Source organism: Triticum dicoccoides, chromosome 3A, assembly GCF_002162155.2.
Source record: "Triticum dicoccoides isolate Atlit2015 ecotype Zavitan chromosome 3A, WEW_v2.0, whole genome shotgun sequence".
NCBI classification, from domain to species: Eukaryota; Viridiplantae; Streptophyta; class Magnoliopsida; order Poales; family Poaceae; genus Triticum; species Triticum dicoccoides.
In genome coordinates, this window is record NC_041384.1 from 741,430,641 (window position 1) to 741,437,067 (window position 6,427).

Consider the following 6,427-nt stretch of genomic DNA (forward strand, 5'->3'; position numbering starts at 1 on the left):
GCTCCGCCCCGGCCACCTCCCGGGGAGGCGGCGCGAGGCGGCCAAGACGGAGGGGGTAGGGCGGAGGGGGGCGGAGGCGGGGGGGCGGGGCCGACGGCCGGCGGCGGCGGGAGGGGCGGCGGCGGCGGGAGGGGAGCGGGGGAACCCTAGCGCGAGCGCCTAGATCGCTCTGCTTTGGAAGGTCTTAAGGTAATGAACTGCCTCGACCGAGGCTGCAACTGCCATGGCCCAACAGCTGCCTGCAACAAATACACACGTTAAGTTTGTGGAGATTTTTCCTAAGTGATCCTTGTTGGCTTGGTCTATTCTCCTCTCCTTATCAAAAAAATATACAGTTTTGAAACACCGGCTACATAGAGTCTAGTAGCAGAGAATAAGCTCATGACACTAGTAGCAGAGAATAAGCTCAAGACACTTACCGCAGTTCTTTTGATTCCTCACGGCACGAGTTACAACTCCAGCTTCAACCCAATCAATCTGCGACGGGCGGGAAGCCCTCTCAACAAGCTCTGCCTTCCTCCTCTCAACAAGCTCTGCCTTCCTCCTCTCAACAAGCTCTGCATTCTTCTTCATACACCAAAGTCCAACACCAACGGCTATTGCTATAGGTATAGCATATCTGCAAACACGTTCTTAGTTCTTGCTGAGAAAACATGATGCATGCATGCATGTTTATTTTGGCAAGTGCAACCATCGCGACACTAACCAGACTTTTGGATTATATTTTACAGAAAGGGTAAATTTTGTAAGCCAATACTAGCGGCAAATAGCAAAGCCATATAATTAAGACCAAAGTTATGCCTAAGTGAGGAAAAAGAAAACTACCCGAGACTTTAGGATTATATAATTGAAGAAGTTTAAGGAATTCACCTGCGAAAGAAGCCCAAGCGGTGACCAGCGGTAGCTGCAACATGCCCAAGGTTTCTCTGGAACTGCAGCAATTCGACCACCTTTCAGTTTCATCACCCACGCACACCGACAGAGAGGGAGACTGCTGGAAGAAGCGTACGTACCTGTAGCTGCATCAGCCTAGCTCCGGCAGGCCTCGACAGCGACCCGGCCGCCACGGCAGGGCTGCAGAACCGGCGTAACCCGACCACCGCGGCTTGGCTGCAGAACTGGCGTACCACCGTTGCTCCAGCTGGTCTTGATAGCGACCTGGCCACCGCGGCCTGGCCCGGCGTACCATGGTTGCTCCCGCAGGCTTCCACGGCGACCCAGCCGCTGTTGTCTGGCTGTGGAACCGGCGGAACAGGGTAGATCCCGCAGCCGGTGCCGTCTGGCTGTAGAACCAGGGTAACATGGTTGTTTCAGCAGGCCGGGACGGCCACCCGGCCACCGTGGACTGGCTGCAGAACCGGCGTAGCTGGGACCTCCCGGCGGCGACAAATACCCGACGAAACATGGCCTGCACCCGGAATCTTCATCGGCCGCTTAGGCTTAGCCATGGATGTAATGTAGATACTACTCCGTAGAAGAGTAGGAGGAGGATTTGGGCCAACGGATTTTGGAATCTGTGCCAGCAACTTGCCGGAACCGGAAGCGGAACCAAACTCGTATGAGCGCGAGTTCGACTCGACCTCACACATCTACCCACCATGGTTGAATAGGAGTCGCAAGGTTGCATGCACCTCCGATCCAATACGGCTGCATGCCGCCTGGCACCAGTGTGGAACTGAAACTGCAGCGGAGCAGGATCCTTTTTGTTTCTCCTCGCGACGCTCCTTGCCCGCGGAGCAGCCTACCAAAAAAAAAGACCGTTAGTTATTATTTGGGCTAAATTTATCGGATAATCCTATTTGATAACCTCGGACAATTCAAAAAAACACGGATAATCCACATCCTGTCGGATATTATCGCTGCCATATCCGGGGAATATCAGGTTGACCAAAATCCATATCCAGGGGATTCGTGCGACCACAGTTTCATGTCCATCGATCGCACATAATTACAGTTGCACGGCAGTCAGTCATACGTAAATGTGTTCACGTGTCTCTCATAGATGCTGGTAAGGGCAGTGACGGATATGCATCAGGTGTGCAACTGTAGTGTCATGTGGCCGACGAGTATGCAACTCCAGTCCCACAAGTAGCATGCAAGAAGACAAATAAGCATACTAATCAAGTCGATAAAACAATAACAAATCAAAAATAGGAGACAGAAAAATATAAAATATTAAAAATCACTCCATGTAGAATATGACTGAGATTTAGCAAACCATTTTTCTAATACGAGTTAATTTTCATTTAAGAATGTTGCTCATGTGTATTACTAATTAAAAGTTAATTATTTTTATACAATGAGTAGTTTTTTCGACAAATAAGTAGTTAATTACTCTAGTTAATCTGTGCATAGATGAACGACTGGGCTGTTTAAATTTAATTTTGGGCCCATAGGCCCCCCATACCAATGCGTATGCTGCGTAAGAAGGCACGGCAGAGTACAGTGCCGCTGGGGACGGTAGAAGAGCCGGCTCAGAAGGACCCCGGCTTCAGCTAGCAACTACACTCGTACAACTAATAAATGTCCCGTCGATTGGTTGAGTTTGGCAATGGCCACTTTCAAAATCTATAAATATATATACTGTACTCTCTCTGGCATTTTCTCATCAATTTATTAATTGTTAAAAACATAATTTTCATCAATTTATTAATTGTTACAAAAATAATTTTCATGTTTGCTATTTGTAAGTTGCCAGAAATTGATTCATGGTGTAAATCAGTTCTTAAGATGAAGATGGCAAGGCATTGAGGCAACGATGGGGGCGACATGGTGTCCTTGGCGAGATCAAACCAAACCCGTGCCGAAGAAGGGGGCAGATGGGAATGGCCCTGGCATCACCAACAGAGGCAGGACAGAAAGCTGATGATGCGGGTTTTGTGCGGCGTGGAGGGTTGCGGACAACAGAGAAGGAAGGAGAGTTAGAGGGATGCTAGGGGCGGGAAGGTGAGTGGAAGCAATGTCGACCATGACTAGCCGAGATGTCAGTTAGACTGGCAATGTAAGGCAGTTTGATGTGGCGAAGGGCTACCGACAACAAGAGAGATGTGACAGAAAAATCAACTAATTTTATGAGCAACTTACAAATATCATGTATAATGAATTTGATCAAAATAATTACGAAATATTTATTTATTAAATGGGACTTGGTGTCCATGGTAATTCATCCCACCTCCCTTTCACATTCCTCGGCATGCAAATCTAAACTCATTAAACACTGAACTCTGTCCATGATCATTTTTTTACAACCTGGCCATGATAGTTTATCACACTTCTTCCTTCCCTCCCCACCCATCATCATTTTTTTACAACCTGGCCATGATCGTTTATCACACTTCTTCCTTCCCTCCCCACCCATCATCGAACTCATTCTGCGTTACCTCCTGCAAAATATGTAATGACATCGTGATCTTTTTCCCACTGCAATTCACGCTCTATTTCTTTTGACTCGATCAATTTATCGATGGTACTCCATGCCCCTCTTGTATGTGTTCTCCATGTCCCACCCGTCTCCTCGCCATCCTCGTGTCGCGTATATGGATTTGCCTTCCCTTCTTCATGTCATGCATGTTGTGTGGCAAACTTGCATCGTAATCCACCCACATAGGTTCAATCATTTTATTTATTGAATTTTTAAGACAATATTAGGAAAATCGTTTTGATAAAAATACATACAGTTCTAGGGGAATGGAAAATGTTTGAAAATGAAAAGTTGGTTTCAAAAACTAAAAATAAATAAAACTAAACAAAAGAAATGAAAAAAGACTAAAAACAAAGGGAACAAAAAAAAGGCAAAAGAACAAAAATAATTGGTTGAAAATGGTACTATGAGATATAAAATATATTATATAAAAACATTTTATATAAAAAATAATTCAATATAATTTATTTATTTTCCTAAAGTAGTATGTATGGAGGGAACAGACAACGACCAACACTGAGCAAGTGAGAGTAAAGAGAGACCGCCAATCTATTCGGGCGACCGAGCGAGTGAGCGAAATTGGTGCCTGATGGGACGAGGCGCTAATCTGTTTCGGGGCACTCAGGTGCAAGGAGGAGGTCACAGCCCGTGAGAGCTATATCTCGCTTTTCGCGAGATGAAAGCAGCTCTCGCACGAAGGGTTTCCCTCTTTTCGTTGTTTCTAGGCTGGCCCATTTTCGTTTTCCTTTTCAGTCACTAGCCTCTCGTCCCTCGATCACCTTTTGGTTCGTTACTTCGGCTCCGGTTTCTTCTATTTTTTGTTATTCTTTTTCTTTCTGTGTTTAATTTTGTTTTTCTCAGTTTCTTCATATTTTCTACATTTTTCTTGTTTTCCTTTGTGTTTTCACCATTTTCATCGTTTTAGTTCAGTTTTTACTCATTTTTTCTTTTATTTCAATTTTCTTCATTTTTTCTTTTGTGTTATTTTATTCATTTATCTGTTTTACGTTTTTTTCCATTCTTTCCTATCTTTTATTTTCTACAGGTTTTTGTACTTCCTTTCTTTTCATTAATTTTGTTTGTTTTTCATCACTTTTCTTGTTTTCTATTTTGTTTTCATTTGCAAAGTGTTTTTTGTTTCTTTCTTCTGTTTCTTGTTTTTATCTTTTTCTTCATTTTATCTTTTTTCTTTAACATCCTTGTTTAGCTTCATTTTTTTCTTTTTTCATCTGTGTTTAGTTTCAGGCATCCTTGTGCAGGGGCAGTCCACGTAATAGATAGCTCCACTGAGGAAGTACTACCTGCATGCTAGACATGGGAAAGCTCTTTTGAAGAATTTGTTTCCCTTTGATATGATCATTGGGCGCCAACTCAAGCGATTGGAGAGAATCTAGATAGTTTGATGACTACTTTATCACACACATTATACTTTTTGGTATATGTCATTTTTAATACATTCTTAAAAAAATACATGATTAATTCTTTATACAAGATCAATTTTTTAAAAATAAATGTTTTTGTATTTGAAAATTTTGATACACATTCTATAATTTTCTTATACATTGGTAACATTTTTTGGTACACACTTCACATTTTTAAAATTGTTATTTAACATGTTTTAAAAAAATTGTGTTTGATGACCACTTTTTTCAAACACATTGTATATTTTGGGTGGACATCAGGACATTTTTTATACACGTTTAACATTTTTGAAATATATAGCTAGCATTTTTTATTTGGTCATCCTTTGGAAAAAAATTATCTTCAATTTTTTTGATACATGTCTACATTTATGGTACACATGAGGAATTTTTTGTACACGTTTAACATGATTGAAATAGATCCCTAAAAAACATGATTGAAATAGATGATAATTTTTTAAAACATATATTTTTGGATGTCTACCTTTTCCATGCACATTTATGAATTTTCCATATACATCAGAGGAAAAAGACTTATATACATGTTTAAAATTTCCAAATAAAATGTCAACATTTCTAAAATTGTTAACCAGTTGACCATTAATAATGTATACAGGTTATTGAAAAGTAGACATCCAAAATTTAAGAAAATGTCAATGGTCAACTGGTTAACACTTATCATAACGAGTTTACAATGAATAATTTATATAGGTTATGGAAAAAGTAGACATCCAAAATTTTGGATAATGTTAATGGATGATGAGATTTTCTTGCTAGTTGACATAGAGGCGATTTTGAGGATCCCGATACGTGACCCTTTCTAAAAAGATGATGAATTATAGTTGCAAAGTTGACTGAGAACATAGTTTGTTGGTTTCCAATAGAGTTTATGCTTTATACTTCGATGTTATGATGAATTGTTACTTATTCATGAGAAGTCTATGATAAAAGTTCTATGATAAAAGTTTTATGTTAAAGTTTGTTGTTGTTATAATAAATTACATGATGCTTCTATGTCTGTATTTTATTTTTATCGACACCTCTCTCTATAAGCATGTGGACATGTTTTTCGATTTCGGTTTTTCGCTTGAGGACAAGCGAGGTCTAAGATTGACGGAGTTGATACGTCCATTTTGCATAATGTTTATCTACTATTATTTTTATTATTTTTTATGTATAATACTGCTTTTTGGAGTATTTCTAATGCATTTTCTCTCATAACATGCAAGGTACACACAAAGAGGGAGAATATCGGCAGCTGGAATTCTAGACCTGAAAAAGATACGTCAGGCTACCTATTCTGCACAACTCCAAATGAGCTAAAATTTTACGGGGAATTTTTATGGAATATATAAGAAATATTGGAGCCAATAAGTACCAGAGGGGGGCCACCAGGTGGGCATAACCCACCTGGGCGCGCCCTGGTCGGTTATGCCCTCCTCGGCCCACCTCTGGTGCCCCTCGTCTGGTATATAATTCATTTTGACCTAGAAAAAATAAGGAGAGGACTTCCGGGACGAAGCGTCACCATCTCGAGACGGAACTTGGGCAGGAGCACTTTTGTCCTCCGGTGGAGCGATTCTGC

The 6,427-nt window shown here is 41.2% G+C and overlaps 1 pseudogene; it reads right to left on the bottom strand.

The window, feature by feature from the left end:
- LOC119273202 overlaps positions 1-6,427 on the bottom strand; it is a 13,058-nt pseudogene that overhangs the window by 1,499 nt on the left and 5,132 nt on the right.